This window comes from Sciurus vulgaris (assembly GCF_902686455.1).
Source record: "Sciurus vulgaris genome assembly, contig: HiC_scaffold_587_arrow_ctg1, whole genome shotgun sequence".
Taxonomy (NCBI): domain Eukaryota; kingdom Metazoa; phylum Chordata; class Mammalia; order Rodentia; family Sciuridae; genus Sciurus; species Sciurus vulgaris.
The window spans coordinates 823,480-846,074 of record NW_027632436.1 but is presented as its reverse complement, the minus strand read 5'-3'; positions in this window follow the sequence as shown (position 1 = coordinate 846,074).

Genomic DNA, 22,595 nt, shown 5'->3' with positions numbered 1-22,595 from the left:
AATTACTAAAATTTATCATAAAAATTAAATATCAACACAGACACTATTAAAATACAGATGATAGAAAAAATGTGAAAGTCTATACTGTAATAAAATAGAAAAACATAAAGATAGCAACAAATTTCTAGAGAAATATAACCTATGCAAAATAATACAGGAAGACACAGAAAATTTAAGCACATCAATTTCAAATAATGAAAGAGAATATGCCATCAAACACCAATTACAAAAAAATTCGAGAGTCAGATGGATTCTCAGCCTAGTACTTCTAGAACATCAAAGAAGAATTTACACCAATATTTTTCAAATTATTGCATGAAACAGAGGAGGGAACACTTACAAACTCATTCTATGATACTAGTTTCAACATAATACCAAAATTAGACAAAAAATAGATCAAGGAAAATAGACTTCTGACAAATATCCCTGAATATAGATAACAAAATTCTAAATAAAATACTTGCAAAATGCATACAAAACATATTATAAGACAGGGCATCATGATCAAGTGAGGTTCGTGTCAGGAATGTAAGGTGATTCAACATACAAAATCAATAAACATAATTCATCACATGAATCAACTGAAACACAATAATCACATCATTATCACAATAGGTGAAGGAAAAGCAATTGAGGAAATTCAGCATGTGTTTATGCTCAAAATACTAAGTAATGTAGTGACAGAAAGAACATTCCTCAACATTTTAAATGCTATATATCCTGAAAAAAAGACCACTATCATTCTAAATGGAGAAAATTTGAAATTATTTCTCCTATGAAGTATAACAAGACAGGGATGCAATTTTTTAGCACTTTAACTCAACATAGTACTTGAAACCCTAGCTGGAGCAATTTAAAGAGGGAAAGAAATTAAAGAGTTATAAAAAGGATAAGACGAACTTGAACTATCTATATTTGCCAAAGACATAATTCTATATTTAGAAGACCCAAAAACTCCACCAGTTACCTTCTAGAATTCATTAAGAAATTAAGAAATTTAGCAGAATATAAAATTAATACCCATAAATCATTTTTTCCTATACATCATTGATGAATCATCTGAAATGACATTAGGAATCTATTTAATTCATAATAGCCCCATAAAATATTTTGGTATCAATCTAACAGAACTGGTAAGAGATTTCTACAATGAAAACTACAGAAGACTAAAAAAAGTAATTGAAGAAGATGTTAGAAGGTTGAAAGACTGCCTATGTTCTTGGATAGGCAGAATTAATATGCCAAAATGGCCATGCAGCCAAAAGCAACATAGGGATTTAATTCACCCCTTATGAAGTTCCAATTATTTTCTTCGTAAAAATAGAAAAGTTAATCATAAATTTTTCTTGGAAAAAGAAGTGGCCCTGAATAACTAAAGCAATTCTTAGTCAGTAAAATGAAGAGGAGGACATAAAAATATTACACCTAAAGTTATATGACAGAGGTATAGTAAAAAAAAAAAAAATAGCATGATATTGGCACCAAAACAGACATAAAGACAAACAACAGAATAGAAGGCACAGAAACAAACCTAAGTATATACAGTTAACTTGTAGTATAAATAGTTGTCAGACACACACACTAGAGATAGACTCTTCATCATATGGTGTTGGGTAAACTGGAAATCCATGTATAGTAGAGTAAAATTAAACTACTATCCCTCAACTGGCATAAAACTCAAATCATTGTCGATCAATAACCTCGATATTAGAGCATAGATTCTTTGCATACAAAGAATCAATAAATTTTAGGCCAAATTGTGCACCATTTTAGTTTAAGAACTGACTTCCTTGACAAGATTTCTAAAGCTCAGGAAGTAAAATCAAGAATCAATAAATGGGATGTCATCAAAGTAAAAATGTTCCACAGCAAGTAAAACAAGAATGTGAATAGAATGCCTACAGAATGGGAGAAATCTTTGCCACCTGCACTTCAGATAGAGCATTAATATCTAAGACATATATCGAGCTCATAAACTTAACACACACACACATACAAACACACACAATAACCGAAACACTAAATGAGCAAAGAAACTTAGCAGGCACTTGAGGGAAGAAATACATATTGTCAACAAATATATGAAAAAAATTTCAATATTTCCAGCATTTAAGGAAATGCAAATTAAAATTACAGTGAGATTCCTTCCAACTCCAGTCAGAATGGCAATTATCAAGAGTACAAGTAATAATAAATGTTAGCGAGAATGTGGTGGAAATTTTTCACTCATACATTGATGGTGGTACTGAAAATTGGTGCAAGTACTCTGGAAAGCACCATGGAGATTCTGCAGAAAACTTGGAAAGGAGTGACCATTTGACCCAGTTGTCCCACTCATCAGTATATAGCCAAAGGATTTAAAATCAGTATGCTACAGTAATGCAGCAACATCAATTCTTAAAGGAGCGCACTTCTCAAAAACTTAGCTAAGGAACCATGATAGGTGCTCCTCTACAGATGAATAAATAAATACAATATAGTATAGATGCACAATAGAATATTACTCTGCCATTAAGAAGAATGAAATTATGACATTTACCAGTAAATGAGTAGAATTAGAGATTACCATGCTTAGTGAAATAAGCCAGAAGCAAAAAATCAAAGGTCATATATTCTCTCATATGTGGATGACAACACACAATAAGAGGTGGGGAAGGAATAAAAAGTTTATTGGACTAGACAAAGGAAATGAAGTTAAGGGAATGGCATGGGAATAGAAATGACATTCAAATAAATTGGACATAACATTCCTATATTCATCTATGAATACATGAACAGTGAAATTTCATATCATGTACAACCACAAAAATGGGATCCCAATTAGAAAGTTATATTCCATGCATGTAAAATATCTCAAAATATACTCTACAGTCACATATGTCAAAAAATAGTAAATAAAAAAGGAGGACAGGGACCTGGTGTATTGGGAAGAAAGAAAAAGGGAAACTCAGAAAGATATAGAATATTTTTATACTGGAAAAAATGTTTGAATATTTAAAAATAAATCCCATGATAATGTAAAACTCTAATGTGATAATAAAAATATGGAAAGAATTTAAAAATTGGCTAGTGGCATATGTTGCTAGTCATCAAATCATTCTTAGGTTAAATCCACACTATCAAAAAATAAACTTAATACATTATCGTATAAACTAATTTTTACATATTACTTTGTATTTGTGTTTATGTAATTCACTGCATAAACAGATTTAAGTACACATTTACATTATTATGTCACCAGATGAGAGAAAAATTTGACAATATCCAGCACCCATTGATGTTTAAACTTTTAGAAATAACGACAGAAAGAAATTTCCTCAGCATTGTAAAAACTGTATATGAGAAAGCCAATACCAAATTCATGTTGAATAGAGAAAAAGAAAGCATTTTCTCTTAAAACAAGAATAAAACAAGGAAATAAATTCACTACTCCTTTTCAACTTGAAATTAAAGCCAGAGCAATCAGGCTAGAGAAGCTATCTAATGGCATGCATATAGGAAAAGAGAAGTCCACTTGCCTCTCTTTGCTGATAATATACACCTTTATGTAGAAGATTTAAAATGCTACATTAGCACGTTTCTAGCTGATAAACGAATTTACTAAAGGAGATATAAATAAGAACAACATACATAAATCCATAGTATTCCTATATTGCAAGAAAAAACCTGCTGCTAAAGAAATTGGGGAAAATATCTCAATCACAATACCCTAAAAAAGTACCTAGGGAAAATAAAATCTAACCTGGGAGGTGAAAGACATCAACAATGAAAGCTACAGAGCACTGAAAGGAGAAAAATGAAGAACATATCTGTTGGAAAGAGTTCCCATGTTCTTGAATAAGCATAACTAATATTATAAAAAAATATTATTCTACCTAGAGCAGTAAACAGATTCAATACAATCATGACAAAACTATCAGTGGCATTCTCCAAAACACACACTGATGAAAACGTAGTTCAAAAATTTACTTGGACAAATAAGTGACATAGAAGACCCAAAGCAACTCTGAATTTTAAAAAAGTCATGATGAAAGCATCACAATAACAGATATCCATTTAGGTTGTAGAGTTTTAATATAAAACAGCATTATTTTGTCACCAAAACACACCTTAAGACCAATGAAATATAAAACACAAAAAAATCCACATAGATAGAGTAAACTTATATGTGATAAAAGTGCTAAAATACAGGGTGGAGAAAAATAAAACTTAAACAAATGGTGCTCTGAAAACTAGGTTCATATGTAGGGAAAAAAAGACTTATATCTATCTCTCACATTGCACCAAAGCCAACTCCAGTGAATCAAGGACTTAGGAATTTAAGTAGAAGCTCTACATCTGCTTAAAGATAATGCAGGCCCAATACTGCAACATATTAACAAAAGCATCAACTTCCTAAACAAGACTTTGAAAGCACAAGAAATAAAATGAAGAATCAATAAGTGGGATGAAATCAAATTTGAATACTTCTCTACAATAAGGAAAATAAGAAAGTGAATAGAGAGCCTACAAATGTGATAAACTATTTTCCATCTGCTACTCAGTAATAAAATTAATATACAGAATATAAAAAGAACTAAAAAAAAAAGGAACCTCTCCAAGTACTAAATGGGCAAAACTCTAATCAGGCATTCTTCAAATTAAGAAAAATAATGGCCAACATATATGTGAAAACATTTCCAACATGTCTAGCAATCAGTGAAATGCAAATCAGAACTGCATGGAGAATAAACTGATTATTATTGTGCCCTTGCTCTTTTCCTATACTTCAATAAAATTTTTGAATTCAAAAGTAAATAAATGGAGCCCGGCTCCCTCTGGCCTTTCTAGACTAGCTTCTCGGAGCAGACGGCCCAGTGAGAGCCTTTCTACACAGAGCCAGCCACAAGTTCACAAGCCAGCAGAGACCTCCAACCCGCAAGCAGCCTCTGAGAACAGGGCAGGGCAGCCAGAGACCTCTCCAGGCGGCCCAGCCTCGCTCCGGCTGCAGGCTATCTCCACGGGGTGATCCAAGATGGTGGACTAGAGGGTGACTGCATCTCCAGTCACTCCAGAACCCAGGATTCAAGAAGAGGAGGCATTGAGAGACTCGGACTAAAATAGAACCATGGGGTGAGTATTCCCCACCGGGTGAAGCTCAGCCCGGGCAGCAGGCCAGGATTGGGCAGCTTATTAGAGTAGGGTAGGGCAGCTAGAGTCTTCTTCAGGCAGGCCTGGGCACTCCAGCAGTGGGCTCCTCCCACATGGCCAGCTTCTCAGAGAAGTGAGAGCCTTTCCACAAAGAACCAGCTCCAAGCCCTGGAACCAGTAGTGGGCTAGGTAAAGCTTTCTTTGGAAGCACTGCATTATTAAGTTACTCCAAGTATTCACGCTACTGAAGGCTGGGAGGTGATACACTGAAAATCTACAGCGACACTATAAGCCAATAGAGGAAATCTGCAATATCACAGAGTCCCACTGATATCTGACCAATATGAGAAAACAAGGAAAGAAAATGTCCCAAACAAACCTAGATACTATATCAATAAAACCCAATGACAGCACAGCAAGAGAAATGTCAGAAAGGGAGTTCAGAATGTACATAATTAAAACAATCAGGGAAGCAAATGAGGAAATGAAAGAGCAAATGCAGGCATTGAAGGAGGAGATGAAAGAGCAAATGCAGGCATTAAATAATCACTCCAATGAACAGTTAAAAGAGCAAATACAGGAAGCAAGAGATCATTTCAATAAAGAGTTAGAGATACTGAAAAAAACCAAACAGAAATCCTTGAAATGAAGGAAAAAAAACCAAGTTAAAAACTCCATAGAAAGCATAACCAATAGGATAGAATACCTGGAAGACAGGACCTCAATATAGAAGACAAAATATTTAATCTTGAAAACAAAGTTGACCAAACAGAAAAGATGGTAAGAAATCATGAACAGAATCTACAAGAATTATGGGATATCATGAAAAGGCCAAATTTAAGAATTATTGGGATTGAGGAAGGCTTAGAGAAACAAACCAAAGGAATGAACAATCTATTCAATGAAATAATATCAGAAAATTTCCCAAATCTGAAGAATGAAATGGAAAACCAAGTACAAGAGGCTTATAGGACTCCAAATATACAAAATTACAACAGACCCACACCAAGGCACATTACAATGAAAATACCTAACATACAAAATAAAGACAGAATTTTAAAGGCCATGAGAGAAAAGAATCAAATTACCTACAGGTGGAAACCAATAAGGATATCAGCAGATTTTTCAATACAGACCCTAAAAGCTAGAAGGGCCTGGACAAACATTTACCAAGCCCTGAAAGAAAACGGATGCCCACCAAGAATCTTATACCCAGCAAAACTTACTTTCAGATTTGACCATGAAATAAGATCCTTTCATGATAAACAAAAGCAAAAAAATTTACAAAAAGAAAGCCAGCATTACAGAACATTCTCAGCAAAATATTCCATGAGGAAGAGATGAAAAACAACAATGCAAATCAGCAACAGGAGGAACAGGCCTAAAGGAATAGCCAAATAAAGGAGAAACTAAATCATGTCAAAAAAACAAAAATGAGTCAAATAACTGGGAGTACAAATCATATCACAATAATAACCCTGAATATTAATGGCCAGAACTCATCAATCAAAAGACATAGACTGGCAGATTGGATCAAAAAGAAAAATCCAACAATATGCTGCCTGCAAGAGACACATCTCTTAGAAAAAGATACCCATAGACTAAAGGTGAAAGGATGGGAAAAAACATACCATGCACACGGACACAGCAAAAAAGCTGGAGTATCCATCCTCATTTCAGATAATGTGGACTTCAAGCCAAAACAAGTCAGAAGGGATAAAGAAGGACATTACATAGTGCTTAAGGGATGCATAAATCAGCAAGAGATAACAATCTTAAACATCTATGCCCCAAACATTGTCTCATCCATGTATGTCAAACAAATCCTTCTCAAATCCAGACATCAAATAGACCACAACACAATAATACTAGGCGATTTTAACACACCTCTCTCACCGCTGGATAGATCTTCCAAACAAAAATTGAATAAAGAAACCATAGATCTCAATAACACAATGAACAATTTAGACTTAACCGACTTATATAGAATATACCATCCAACAAAGAATGAATACACTTTCTTCTCAGCAGCACATGGATCCTTCTCTAAAATAGACCATGTCTTATGCCACAAAGCTACTGTTAGCAAATACAAGAAGATAGAGATACTACCTTGTACTCTATTAGATCATAATGGATTGAAATTAGAAATAAATGACAGAATAAAAAACAGAAAATTCTCCAATACTTGGAGATTAAATAATACACTATTATATGATAAATGGATAACAGAAGACATCAGGAGGGAAATAAAAAAAATTTTTGAAGTAAACGAGAACAAAAACACATCATGGGAAAACCTCTGGAACACTAGGAAAGCAGTACTTAGAGGAAGATTTATTTCATGGGGCATATTCAACAAATGAAGAAATAAACGACTTAACACTACAGCTAAAAGCCCTAGAAAAAGAAGAGAACAGCACCAAAAGTAGTAGAAGACAGGAAATAGTTAAAATCAGAGCTGAAATCAATGAAATTGAAACAAAAGAAACAATCGGAAAAATTAACAAAATAAATAGTTGGTTCTTTGAAAAAATAAACAAAATTGATAAACCCTTAGCCACACTAACAAAGAGACAGAGGGAGAAAACTCATATTAAAATTCGGAATGAACAAGGAAATGTCACAAAAGACACGAGTGAAATACAAAACATAATTATAAGCTATTTTGAAAATCTATACTCCAACAAAAGAGAAAACCTTGAAGACATCAACAAGTTTCTAGAGACGTATGAATTACCTAAGCTGAACGAGGACTACATACACAACTTAGATAAATCAATTTCAAGCAATGAAATAGAAGAGGTCATCCAAAGCCTACCAACAAAGAAAAGTCCGGGATCAGATGGGTTCTCAGCCGAGTTCTACAAAACCTTTAAAGAAGAGCTCATTCCAATACTTCTCAAAGTATTCCATAAAATAGAAGAGGATGGAACCCTCCCAAATGCATTCTATGAAGCCAATATCACACTGATGCCTAAATGAGACAGAGATACATCGAGGAAAGAAAATTTCAGACCAATATCCTTAATGAACATGGACGCAAACAAAATTTTAGCAAATTGCATACAAAAATATATTAAAAAAGATAGTGCACCACGATCAAGTGGGTTTTATCCCAGGGATGCAAGGTTGGTTCAACATCCGGAAATCAATGTCATTCACCATATCAACAGACTAAAAGTTAAGAATCACATGATTATTTCAATAGATGCAGAAAACGCATTCGCTAAAATACAGCATCCCTTCATGCTCAAAACACGAGAAAAAATTGGGGTAGTGGGAACATTCCTTAACATTGTAAAGGCCATCTATGCTAAGCCCATGGCCAATATCATTCTAAATGGTGAAAAACTGAAAACATTTCCCCTAAAAACTGGAACAAGGCAGGGATGCCCTCTTTCACCATTTCTAATCAAAATCGTTCTTGAGACTCTAGCCAGAGCAATTAGACAAACCAAAGAAATTAAATGAATACGAATTGGAAAAGAAGAACTCAAACTATCCCTGTTCACTGATGACATGATTATATATTTAGAGGAAACTGGAAATTCCACCAGAAAACTCTTAGAACTCATAAGTGATTTCAGTATAGTAGCAGGTTACAAGATCAATGCTCATAAATCCAATGCATTTTTATACATAAGTGATGAATCTCAGAAAGAGAAATTAGGATAACTACCCTATTGAGAGTAACATCAAAAATAAAAATAAAATACTTGGAATCAATCTCACAAAAGAGGTGAAAGACCTCTACAATGAGAACTACAGAACACTAAAGAAAGAAATTAAAGAAAACCTTAGAAGATAGAAAGATCTCCCATGATCTTGGATAGGCAGAGTTAATATTGTCAAAATGGCAATACTACCAAAAGTGCTATACAGATTCAATGCAATTCCAATTAAAATCCCAATGATGTACCTTACAGAAATAGAGCAAGCAATTATGAAATTCATCTGGAAAAATGAGAAACCCAGAATATCTAAAGCAATCCTCAGTTGAAAGAGTGAAGCAGGGCGTATCGCAATACCAGATCTTCATCTCTCTTACAAAGCAATAGTACCAAAAACAGCATGGTATTGGCACCAAAACAGACAGGTAGATCAATGGTACAGAATAGAGGACATGGACACAAATCCAAATAAATACAACTTTCTCATACTTGACAAAGGTGCCAAAAATATGCAATGGAGAAAAGATAGCCTCTTCAACAAATGGTGCTGGGAAAACTGGAAAACCATATGCAACAGAATGAAATTAAACCCCTATCTCTCACCCTGCACAAAACTCAACTCACAATGGATCAAGGACCTCGGAATCAGATCAGAGATCCTGCATCTTATAGAGGAAAATGTAGGTCCAAACCTTCAACATGTTGGCTAAGGATCAGACTTCCTTAACAGGACTCATAGCCCAAGAAATAAAAGCAAGAATCAACAACTGGGATAGATTCAAACTAAAAAGCTTTCTCTCAGCAAAGGAAACTATCAGTAATGTGAAGAGAGAACCTACAGAGTGGGAGAAAATCTTTGCCACTCATACTTCAGATAGAGCGCTAATTTCCAGAATCTATAAAGAACTCAAAAAACTCTACACCAAGAATAAATAATCCAATCAACATATGGGCTAAGGAAAAGAACAGACACTTCACAGAAGAAGATCTACAAGCAGTCAACAGATATATGAAGAAATGTTCATCATCTCTAGTAATAAGAGAAATGCAAATCAAAACTACCCTAAGATTCCATCTCACCCCAATTAGAATGGTGATTATGAAGAACAAGCAACAATAAGTGTTGGCGAAGATGTTGGGAAAAAGGTACACTCATACATTGCTGGTGGGGTTGCAAATTAGTGCAGCCACTCTGGAAAGCAGTATGGAGATTCCTCAGAAAGCTTGGAATGGAACTACCATTTGACCCAGCTATCCCACTCCTTGGCCTATACCCAAAAGACTTAAAATCAGCATACTACAGGGATACAGCCACATCAATGTTCATAGCTGCTCAATTCACCATAGCCAACCTAGATGCCCTTCAGTTGATGAATGGATAAAGAAACTGTGGCATTATATAAAATGGAATATTACTCTGCCATGATGAATGATAAAATTATGGCATTTGCAGGCAAATGGATGAAATTGCAGAATATCATGCTAAGTAAGATAAGCCAATCTGAAGAAACTGACTGACGAATGATCTCCCTGATAAGCAGATGAGGACATATAATGGGGGGTAGGAGGGGTTAGCATTAGGGTTAGGTTTAGGGTTAGGGATAAGGAGGGTGGTAAGAATGGCAGAAGAAAGGACTGTATAGAGGTAAAATAGGGGTGGGAGGGGTGGAGGGGAAGGGAAAAATAACAGAATTTAAAAAAGTAAATAAATGATTTTTATCTCACTCCACTTAAAAAATCATTAATCAAGAATAAGGTGGAAATACACATATCAGAGAGAACATTGGGGGAGAAAGGAAGAATAAAATTTATTGAATTAGAGAAAAAAGATTAAGGAAAAGGAGGTAGATGGGCATAGGACAGACAACAGAATTAAAGAGACATTATTTTATCATTTTTGTACATGAATATGTGACCCATGTAACTCCACATCATGTACAGCACAAGAATGGAAAGTTACACTCCATGTGTTATAATATGTCAAACACACACTACTGTCATGTATATCTAAAAATAATTTTTAAATGTAACAAAAGAAATAATGTGGGGGAAGTGTCCACTTATGCAGTGTTTGTTGGTTGGCATATAAGAATAATTCTGGAAAATTGTATTACTATCCCTTTCAAAACTTAGAATGGGAGCAATATCTGATCCAGTTGTCCTACTCCTCAATATATATATGCAAAGATCAAAAATCAGTGTACTATAGAGATATAGCCATATCAACTTTTATAGCAACACAATTCACAGTAATCAAATTATAGAACCAGCCCACATACCCATCTATAGGCTAATGGATAAAGATAATATGGTTGTACATACAAAATGGAGTTTTACTAAATCACACAAAAGAATTAAAGGATGGCATTTTGTGGAAAATTGATGAAACTGGAGAACATTATTTTGTGTGAAATAAGTCACACACAGAAAGCCAAGGATCAAATATTTCCCCTCATGTGTGAGTGCCAGATAAAATAATAAAAAAGGAGGAATTCAATAAAAATAGAAGAGTCATCTGTTGAGTAGAGGAAGGGGTTATATGGAAGGAGGTTGGAAAAAAAGTGAGATGAAAAGTAAAATAAAACAAACAAAACTCTCTTATGTACGCATATGAAAAAAGTACAGTGAAGTTCAATTTTAAGTATATCCATAATGTGCTGATTCAAAAATCTATAAATGAGGTCTTCCTTGGGTCACAGGGAGCAACTGCCTCTGAGGACCCTGCCACAGATTTCTGGAGGTGTATTCTATGGGTGCCTTTGCTGCTCATGCCCATGCCAACCACAGGAGGTCTCTTACCCTGGTGCTCCTGCTGTAGGCACCACTACCACAGTCCAGAGGTATTCTCTTGGGACAGACCTTCCCCTGATGTCACTGCCACAGATGTTGTTACTTCTGTTGTCACTGTCATGGTTGTCATCACCCAGAAGTCTGCTGCCCTCGATGCTGCCTGGGATCCTAGGTTGCCACGTTCGCTGCTGACACCACTGCTGCTACCACTGACAGCACTGCCAATAAAGCCACTGAAAATCACTGGAGGCCACCGGATGTTCTCCCCTCTGGGTGGTGTTGCAGCTGCAGCTACAGCTGACCCCACTGACACTGCTATCTCAGTGCCCCCACCTGCTGCCATCACCACTGACATCTATAGCAGCTGCTGAACCCCTGCCAGATGCCATCATCTCCTGCTACTATCACTTTCACATTTGCCCAGAAGTCCACTGCCAGGGAGACATCAGGGTTGGTTGCACATGGTCACATCCATTTTGAGACTCTGGTCAGAAACTGGGGTTTCTTTGGTGTGCCAGAATGTTTTGGTGCCACAGCCATATAGGGTTGAAGTTGCCCCTGTCTGGGGACACTGGCCAGGAGCTAGAGATTCAATGTTGGGGTGCCTATAGTTTTGGCTACAACTGGGGTATTCCTCCTGGAAATGCAGGTTGTTGCCATCTAGTTACTCTCTCTCAGAATTACTCATCTCTGGTGGTCTATTTCCAAATTCCAGTGGCATTGTGATCTTGATATTGCAATGTGTCCAAATCCAGAACATTTCTATGGCCTGAGAAGCCTCTATGACCTGTGCAATCTTTGAAAATTGTGTAGAATCTAGGACTTAGTACCCATTTTGACCTGAGTACAATTAATGATCTATTAGACTTTGTAAAATGAGTAGCATCTATTTTCTGTGTAGGACCTAACAGTTGTGTAGCTTCTGTTGCTCACATATCTTCTACCACCTTAATAGAATATGTTAACAGGATAGCCTGTATGGTTATTGAAAATACTTACTTTGAAGACTCAAAACTTGAATATACTCTATGACCTGAAGTGACTTTATTGACAGTAGCTTCTATGAACTACATTGCCTTTATGACCTGAGTAGCCTTTTAACCTCTTAAGCCACTGTAGGCTGTATTTCCTTTATATTTTGAATAGTCTAAATAACCTGATAATTCTCTGTGACCTGCATAGCTTTAAAATCCTGAGGAACCTAAATGACCTCAATATATTTTCTGACCTCTGTAGCCACTATAATTTTTATATTCTCCATGGCCTAAGTAGTCTGTATATACTGAATTGTCTCTAAACTTCAGTATCCTATATCATATGAATAGCCAGTATCATCTTCATAACATTTATTCTCTGAGTATAGGCAAAATGCTCTACCAAGTCTGTATGGTTTTAATAAACTAAATGACCTTAATAGCCCCTATGTTCTGCCTAGCCTTCATGACATGCACATCCTGTATTATCTGAGTAGGTTGTATGAACTGATATCTTTTTAGTCAGTTTTTGCTGCTTCAATTTAAATATTCTGACCTGAACAATTTTAGAATTAGAATAGTTTATTAGGTGTCTTTATGGCTGGAGATGCCTTGTTGATCTGAGTAATCTCGATTACCTGAGTAGCTCTATGGCCTAAGTAGCCTCTACGACCTGTGTGACTTTTGTAACTGAATGATCTGAATGACCTAAGTAGGCCCTAGGAAAATGGAAGGCTCTATGATGAGCAGAGATTCTAGTCCTCACACTTCTTCTTTTAACATTGCAACTTAGGCCTGAACAGCTGAAATAACTTTTGCTAACTTTCTATGTACTTCATAGGCTCTATGGCATGAATTGCTGCTATGACCTAAATTATCTGTGTATTTTAAAAACCCTCTATGACCTGCATAGCATCTGAGTACTGGATAGCCTCAATCATCTGCACAGTCTCTATGACGTGCATAGCTTTAATGAACTGAGTACTCTAAATGACTTCAGTTTTTCTATGACCTCTGTTGCAACTATAACCATTGTGGTTATTGTGGTCTGAGTATTTATGTATTGTGTAGTTTCTATGATCTTTGTAAGCAATATCACCTGAGTAAACTCCATGACCTGTATAACCTTTATAACTAGAGTAACATGAATGATCTCCCTAGCCTATAGGGGTTTATTATCTGAAATTAATTTAGTATTCTTATAATCTGCATAGTTTTTATTACCTGTAGAACTTAACTCATCTGGGTTGTTTCTATGGCCTGTTAACCTTTTATTACTTAGGTAAATACCGTGACCTATATAGCCTCTGTGACCTACAAAGTTTCTATTTCTTGAGTAGCTTGTAAAATATATGAAGAACCCCTATGGCCAGCATAACCTCTATGACCTGATAGCTTGTATTTCCTACAATGGTTTTATGTATGCATAATCTCTGAGGAATGAATATCCTATTGACTTGTAGTCTCTTAAGACTGGAGACAAATTTTAACCAGGTTATTTTCTAGGACCTGTGTAACTTCTGTGACCTTTGAAGCTTCTGTATTCTAAGTAAATTCTGTAGTTTGTGTAGCATCTATTTCACAAGTAGAAAAAAATTTGCCTACCCTGTATGACCTTAAGAGGGTAGCTGCCACAACTTCCTTGACTTGAGTACCCTTGTGGAACTTAGAATCACTAGAAATACCATAAGCTCTGTAACCAGCATAACTGAAATGACCTGTGCACCCTCTATGACCTGATCAGCTCTTAGGACCTGAGTAGCCTACATGACCTGAGTAACCTCAATGTCTTGTATAGCTTCTATATCCTGAGGAAATTCTAGGACTTATGTAGACTCTTGGTAGCATCTGTGACCAGTAAAACCTCAGTGACCTTCATAGACTGTGTGATTGTGTAGCTTCAGAGATGTGCAGAACATCTTTGGTCTGAGAATTTTATATGATATGTTTAACTACATAGCCTGGATAGTCTATATGACCTGATTATCTTCTTCGTCTTCAGACTTCACTATTATCAGAGTAGCCACTATGGCATAAATAGTTTGGATGACATAATTAGGGTCTAATAACTGAAGAGACTGCATGACATGTGTAATCTTTACAGCCTGAGTAGACTAAAGAACATTAATAGATGTATGACTTGTTATACTCTATGACCAGTGTAATCTCCATTGCATGAGTATCCTCTATTAAGTGCATGTACAGTGTCCTGCCCTGTCATCTTGAACTTTTATGATCCATTAAAATCTACTACCTGAGTATTCACTGTATCCTGCCAACCTTCCATCACCAGAGTAGTCTATCTTCTACATACTTCTGTGAATTGTGTGTGTTCAATGACCCAAGTCGTCTCTAAAATGTCCATAGCCTCTTTGAACTCAGCAGCCTTGATGATCTGTGTAGCCTCTCATCTGAGTAGCACCTATGATCTGTCTAGATTCTATGGCATGAGTAACTACAATTGCCTCAATACCTGCTATAATATTAGCAGTATTAAGAAGTGTTGCATTGTGAGCACCATAACCTTTATTGCCTGTATAGCCTTTATGGCCTATGCAGTCTCTATAGCTTGAGTAGTCTCTTTGACCTATATTATATCTAGGGTCTGAGAGTCTTTGGTTATCCCTATAGCATCTGTGAACTGAGTAGATTTTATGGCCTGCACTCTATGACATGAGTAAGCTCTACATCCTGAGTAGTCTTTAGAATCTGCATGGTCACTATAACCTGTGGAACTTCTGTGATGTGGGTAGCCTGAATGACCAGTGGAGCTCTTATTACCTGCCTAGCTTCTATGGTCTTAGAAGCCCCCATAATGTGCATCTACTCTATGACCTGAATATCTTCTAAAACCTTATTAAACTATGTATTCAGCAAAGCTACTATTGCCTAAGCATTCTCCTTAATTTTATTACACTCTATGATATGTTAAGCCCTTGTAATGCATAGCCACTAAGGTGTGTGTAGCCCCTATAGCCTACAAAGCCTTGATGGCCTGATTGTTATGCATTCACATTTGTCCTACACATAATCTTTGACCCATATCTCCTATATATCCTGTGTCATTTCTATGCCCACAGAGACTAAATTACCCAATTTACCTCCAAAACTTCAATAGCCATTTTGACCTGCTTAGCCTCCATATTCTGTGTAGCCTCTATGACCCAAGCAACATGAATTACCTGTGTCAATTTTATGACCTAATTGACTTCTATAACCTGAGCATCATATACAAATTGCATAGCTGCTGTGATCATGGTAGCTTCTGGAACCTGGTACCCTTCATGGACAGAGTACCTTCTGTGGCCTGTGTCATCTCTATGGCCTAAATTGCCTCCTTTAAATGAGAAACTTCTATGAGTTTTCTATCCTACAAAAATGAGTAGTCTCCATGATATTCTTAGCCTCTGTGTCCTGAGCATCATCTATGAATGTCAAAGCCTATATGATAAGCATAGCCTCTACTGCCTATGTACTCTCTATGACTTGAGTAGCTTCTATGTACACAGTAGACTGCATCACAAGCACAAACCATATTTTCTGTTACTTCTATGTTTTTCATGCCATCTATGCTCTGTGTAGGCTCTATGCCTTGTGTTGCCAGTATTGCCTGATTTGTCTCTATAAATTTCAATATATGTGTTACCTGTGTACAATCATTGATATTTAGGTCCATGGAGAATTTATGTGCTGACATAACAAAATCCCCTGAGAATCCTCCATGCCTGACTTAGCCTTTATGATGTGCATGAATTTTGAACCTGCAGAACATCTCTGATTTTGTTGCTTCTGTAGTGTGAATATTATGGGTGGCCTGAGTAGTCTTTATGAACTGTATCCACTCTGTAATCTAAGTATTCTATATGGTTTTAGTAACCAAAAGGAGATAAGTATTTCTGTGACCTTATTAACCTCTATGATCTGTATAGTCTTGGTAAACTGAATAGTTTCCATGGCCTAAATAACCTCTATGCCAAATCTGCATAGCCCATTATAACTTGAGCAGCCTTCATGGTGTGCATAATAACTATAGCCTGAATATTATCTATGACCTTGGTAACCTATATGTCCTGCATAACCTCTATGTTGTGAGTTGCCTGAATGATGTCCTTAGCCACTGAGCTCTGTGTATCCTATTTGACTTATATTATCTTTATGGTCTCAGGAGTACATATAGCCTGAGACACATCTTTAACCTACATACCTTCCAGTCATTGTGTGGCTTCTATTAACTACATTACAGAATGCTTTTGAAGCATAAATGACTTTATTATTCTCTATTACCTCAGTTGTCATTATGACCTGCTTAGTTTCTGTGATCTGTATTCTCTATATGGTGTTGGTAGACTAAAGGTCTGAATAGCCTCTAGGATTGGTTATATCTCTGTGAGTTACATTGTCTTTATGTCCTGAGTATACATACTTACCTGAGAAGGCCTCTATAAACTGAACTTTTTTGATAATCTGCATAAAATCATGATGTGTAATTTATATGGCTGAAATATCCATTATAACATACTCTATGATATGAGGAGTCTTAATAACCTTAGTATCTCCTCTCTGCAATGTTCTTATTGGACCTATTGCATGAAAATTCTCTGTGCCCCTAACAATATCTACGAACTGATAGTGTCCATGATTAGTGTAAGTTCCATGGGTCTGGCGATTCATTATGATGAAATAGCCTCTATAGTCTGCAAGACTTCTATAACTGGTAATGTATCTGTAACCTGTGTAGCCTTTAAGTCCCACATATCATAAATGACTTGAAAAGTCCAGTAAGTTTAGTAGCCTGTATGACCTGTTCAACTCCATGTCCTGAGTAAACTGTATGACACATATAGCCTGAATGACCTGAATATCTCCAATGGACTGACTAGAGTCTATGATCAGAATAGCTTCTATGAATTTTACAGCCTCTATGACATGTGTAACCTTTGACTGAAGTTCCTTAAAGGTCCTCAGTAATTCTACCGAGTATTGAATACACTCATTAGATTACAACTATCATAATGTAATCATTTCATTTGTGACAATTCTCAGGTTATATTGCACATGATCTCTGATGGGATGCCAAAATATAAAAAATGTTGTTGCCTTTATGACAAGCATATACTTTATGACAGGAGTAACTTGAAAATTAAAATTTATATGACCTCAGTAGGATTCATGATCTCCATCACTTTTGTGTCTTGTAGGGCCTTGAACTGCATAACTTCTCAGATCAGCATGTCTTCCATGTACAGCCTAACTTCTATGCCAGTGTGGCCTCTGTGATCTGTATAGGCTCTATGGCCTGAATATCTTCTGTGGTCTCCATAGACTCTGTGAACTGAATACTTTCTAGAACCTACATTGCCTGTGTAATCCATGTACCCTTCCTTTTTCCTGTATGTCCTGAAGTGCTTGCACAACCATCTTATCCTTTAATACTAGCATAGCCTCCATGACTTGCATATAATTTGCAAGACCTGAGTAGTCAAAATGACCTGAGTATCTTCTGTGGTGAGTATTCTCTGTGGTGTGTGTATCCTCTATGTTCTGAGTAGATTTTATGAATGTATATCTTTGACCTTTACAGACACTGAACTGCATAGCTTATATGTGCTTCAAAGACTCTGAGACCTGCAAACAAGTTATAGGCTTAGTAGCCTAAGTGAACTTAGTAGTGTCTAAGTTGATTCTATGAGCAACCCAAGTTGCTTCTATGAGCAATATAGAGTCTATGGCTTATTAACCTCTATATTGCATATGTAATATGACCTCTGTAACCTCTATAGGATGAGTATATTTGGTGGCCTCCATGCCATCCATGGCTTAGGTAAACTCTATGACCACTCTAGTCTTTCATGTCCATATACAGTTTATAGCCTCAGTGGTGTAAATGAGTAAGAAATGTGACCTTAGTAGGCCAAATGACATTATTAGTTCCTATGATCTTCATTGTCTTTATGACCTGAATAAGCACTATGGTTTTCATGACCTCAATAGCCTGAGTAGCCTCTTTGACCTGTACAGTCTCTATGACCTGCATATCCACAAGGACATGAATAATCCCATGATCTGAATATCATCTATATGCTGACTAGCCCATAATGCCTGCATACCCTCTGTGACCTGAATACCTTCTATAAACTGATTAGTGTCTACGTCTTGAGTGCCACCTATGAAATCTGAAACCTCTTTGACTTGTGTATTCATTTTGACTTGGGTATCCTTTGTGACCCACATGAACTCTATGACTTGAATAGACTGACCTGCAGAACATCTATGAACTCCAAAATCTCTTAGCCTCAGTCATCACTAAGATCCTCAAAACCTATAGGCCTGAGTATCCCGTCTGAGTGGCATTAGTGATCCGCATAATCTCTGTGCTCACATATCCCCGTGACCTACCTATATTCTATGGTATTAGCCAACACTATGAACTTTTCAATCTGTATGATCTGTATTGCCTGTGTTATCTGGTTTTTCTTGATGACCTAAGTAGCCTCTACTGTATAAATAACCAAAATGTCCATAGTAATTCCTCTGAACTATGTAGTCTTTATGACTTTTGTAGCTTCTGTGACCTACATATCTATGGACCTAGCTGGCTTTCTACCTGTAATTCCTCTGACCCAAGTAACCTCTTATGATCAGGGTGATGCTATGACCTGAGAAGCTAATATGGCCAGCAAAGCCTCTCTGGCCTATGTGGCCTATAATACCTACATGAAGCTTTGAATTGAGCAGTTACTTTTTCTGCAGAGACTCTGTGCCCTGTGTAAAATTTGACATGAGTAACCCCAATGACATTAGTAGCCTTTGTGAACTCATAAGTCAATATGACCTGCATAGATTCTGTGACTGAGTACCCTCCATGAGTGATGCAGTCTCTATGTCCTGAGTATATTCTGTGGTCTGTGTATCAACTATTGACTTAGTAGCCTCTATGACATGTGTAATTGTTATGATCTGCATAGTATTTGTGGCCTGAAGTTCTTAATTTATCTAACCTCTGTTATCATTTAGCTGAATGACAATAGTTTCATCTATTTTCTTCACATCCTCTATTGCCTGAACAACATATAAGAACTGGGAAGCCTCTTATGCATGAGTATTCACTTTGGCCTGTGGAAATACCATGGTATAAGAATGTCTATTAGTTGAATAGCCTCTATGGATTGCACAGCCTCTATGGCCTGCATAACCTCTATGGCCTTGACAGCCTCATTTGACTGAGTGGACTTTATGACCATATTATCTTCTTGCACCTACATGGCACAAATGGCCTGAGTATTGTAAATAACTTAAGTGGGTTCTATAACCTGTGAAAAGTCTATGACTGATAGTCTTTATATCCTGATTTGCCAAAATCATGAGAAGACTCTATGACCTGAGGTGTCTACTACCTGCTGAGTCTTTATGACCTATGTAGTGTCTATGTCCTATATAGCACCTATGACCTGTATAGTGTCTATTGGAAGAATAACCTCTATCAACTGCATTGATTCCATTGCCTGAGCGATCTGTGTTACCTGCATAGACTCTATTGTCTGTACATGCTCTGTTTTCTGCATAACCTTATGGCCTGAGGCAATTGTGTGATTTGAGTTCCTGTTAGCAGCATAGGCTCTATGTCATGTATTGCCTTGGATCCTAAATAGATGAATAAATTGAGTAGCATATATGGGCTAAGCAACTTCTGTGGCCTGCATACCTGTTTTTCTTGAATGAGTCTATGACCTGACTAGCAAACTTGGTGTAGTTTCTATTACTACACTGGACCTGAATAGCCACCATAATCTATATAGCCTCTATGAACTGAGTAACTCTGGTGTCCTGCATAGTATCTGTGGCCTGGAAAATCTGTCTTGCCTCTGTACTTTCTGTGATCTGAATGGCATCTTAGAACTGAGTGACCTATGTGACCAGCAAAACCAGTGATCTCTCTAACCTCCATGATCTCTGGTGCCACTCAGACCTGTAAAGAAGGTATGACCTGAGTAACAGCTCTGACCTGCATTTCATCTGTACATACATATCTTCTATGACTTGAGCATCTTTTAAGATCTGAGTAACCCTTCAAGTGGCATAAAGTACATTGCCTGACTAGTCTCTATTTTCTGTGTACCATCTATTCATTGAGTATCCTCATTGTACTGAGTAAAATCTGTGACCTTGATAGCCTCTATGAACTATAAGCCTTAATGACTTTGTTAACCTTTGTAACCTGCATAGCATTTAAGTTCTGAGCAGACTATATGACCTTTATAGCCTTTATGACCTTTCAAAGTTTCATCACCTATAAATTATGCTTAGTCTTTAAGTCTGGACACATCACCATCCCATGAATTATCAGGATGGCCTCTATCACCTGTATAGGTTACATGACTTGCATAGTCTCTTTGATCCCAGGAACTTCTAAGACCTGCTTACCCTCTGTGATTGAGTAGGCTGTATCACCTGACTAGCCTCTAGGACATGTGTGATCTATTTCCAAATCATTGCCTCTATCGTCTATATGCTCTCTGAGATCTGAGTAGTCCAAACTAACTTAGCTGATCTTTGACCTGCAAAATCTCCATTGACACTGTCCAGCAGAGTCAATTTGGCATGGAAGACAAACGAATAGTGAGGCTTCTGAATTCGGAACGGTTTATTGTAGATTCAGGAAACCCGGGGACTAGAACCTCGAACCTGGAACCTCCAACCTCAAACCTGGGGCCTTGAACTTCGAACCCCAGTGCTCAAGGAGAGCCAGCTTATATCCCCTCCAGGAGGTGAAGGGTAGGACTGATGCCAATTATGCAAAGATTAGGTGAGGAGCTAGCTGCCCAATCATGGTAAAGGTCAAAACAAGCAGGTATGATCAGGAGCACTTGGGAACACTTGTGCACATGTGTGCGCGGACTTAATTGGATATGGCCAATGACAAATCACCTGGGTGTGCTTATGTTAATCAACTTCCTCACCACTGATGTGATCAAAGCAACCTCTGGTTAGCTGCCAGGTGCCATCCTGGTGCCATCCGCATGGCGTAGCCCCCAACATCTCCCCCTTCCTTATATGAAATAAAAAGGAAGCTGGCAGGGATCGTGCCTTTCTTAGGTCCTGGGAATCAACATCCTGTCCTTACCTGTTATCAAAGGATACCAAAGGGGAGTTGGCCCTTCTGTCTTAGGTTGGTACAGTGTTTTCCTGTGGTTACCCATCTTTGACTACCGATCCAGCATACTAAGCCATATGTTGGGAGATTGTTCTCCTTCAAGGGTGGCCATGGCCTATTTTATGATCACATTATGAGTCTGTTGACTGGCTTTGAGGCGTTTGTAGATGTAGAATAGAATCAACACAAGCATACCCAAGCTTATCACTGTGGGACTTGAGAGTCCCCCAAATTTGGTGTGAAATTGTGTTAGTTTATTTAATGCTCCCATGATAAGCCCTCTCAGTTTGACTTCCACCTTAGTGGCATCCATGGAGAGGATCTGCTGTCAAAGCCCTATCACCAGCTTGTCGAATCCATCCGTCCATTGTTGTATGATCTGGGAAAATAACCGTCTAGAGAAGTTCTCATTAAAAGTCACAAAAAGGAAAGGGAGAGCTAGGCACACAGGAGTATATGAAAAAGTAATTGTTTCACTCTCTCTATATATTTCAGTATTAACTCCATTAACCTTTTGATCAGTGCACTTTCCTTTACTTATAGACCCTCCTTTTACAAAAGTCAGGGGTCTTATATCCATACATGCCTTAGGCCCACATAAGGACCAAATGGATATTATTAATAGCTTTGGGCATGTAACCGGTGACATTTGTATTGGAGTTGTTTTCTTTATTTAAGGTAATATCTGCCAAAGTATGATTGATCAACTCTACACGAGGTGTGCCACTGCCAAAGGCGAGGCACAATGCATTCTCTAGTGATAAGTTCAGGGCAAACTTGGAGTCCAATGGTGGTGTGTACCTAAGGGTAGCTTGTCCAGTAGATTCATTAGTGGAAAAGAACTGAGGAAAGACTGCACCACCTTGAGAGACTGGA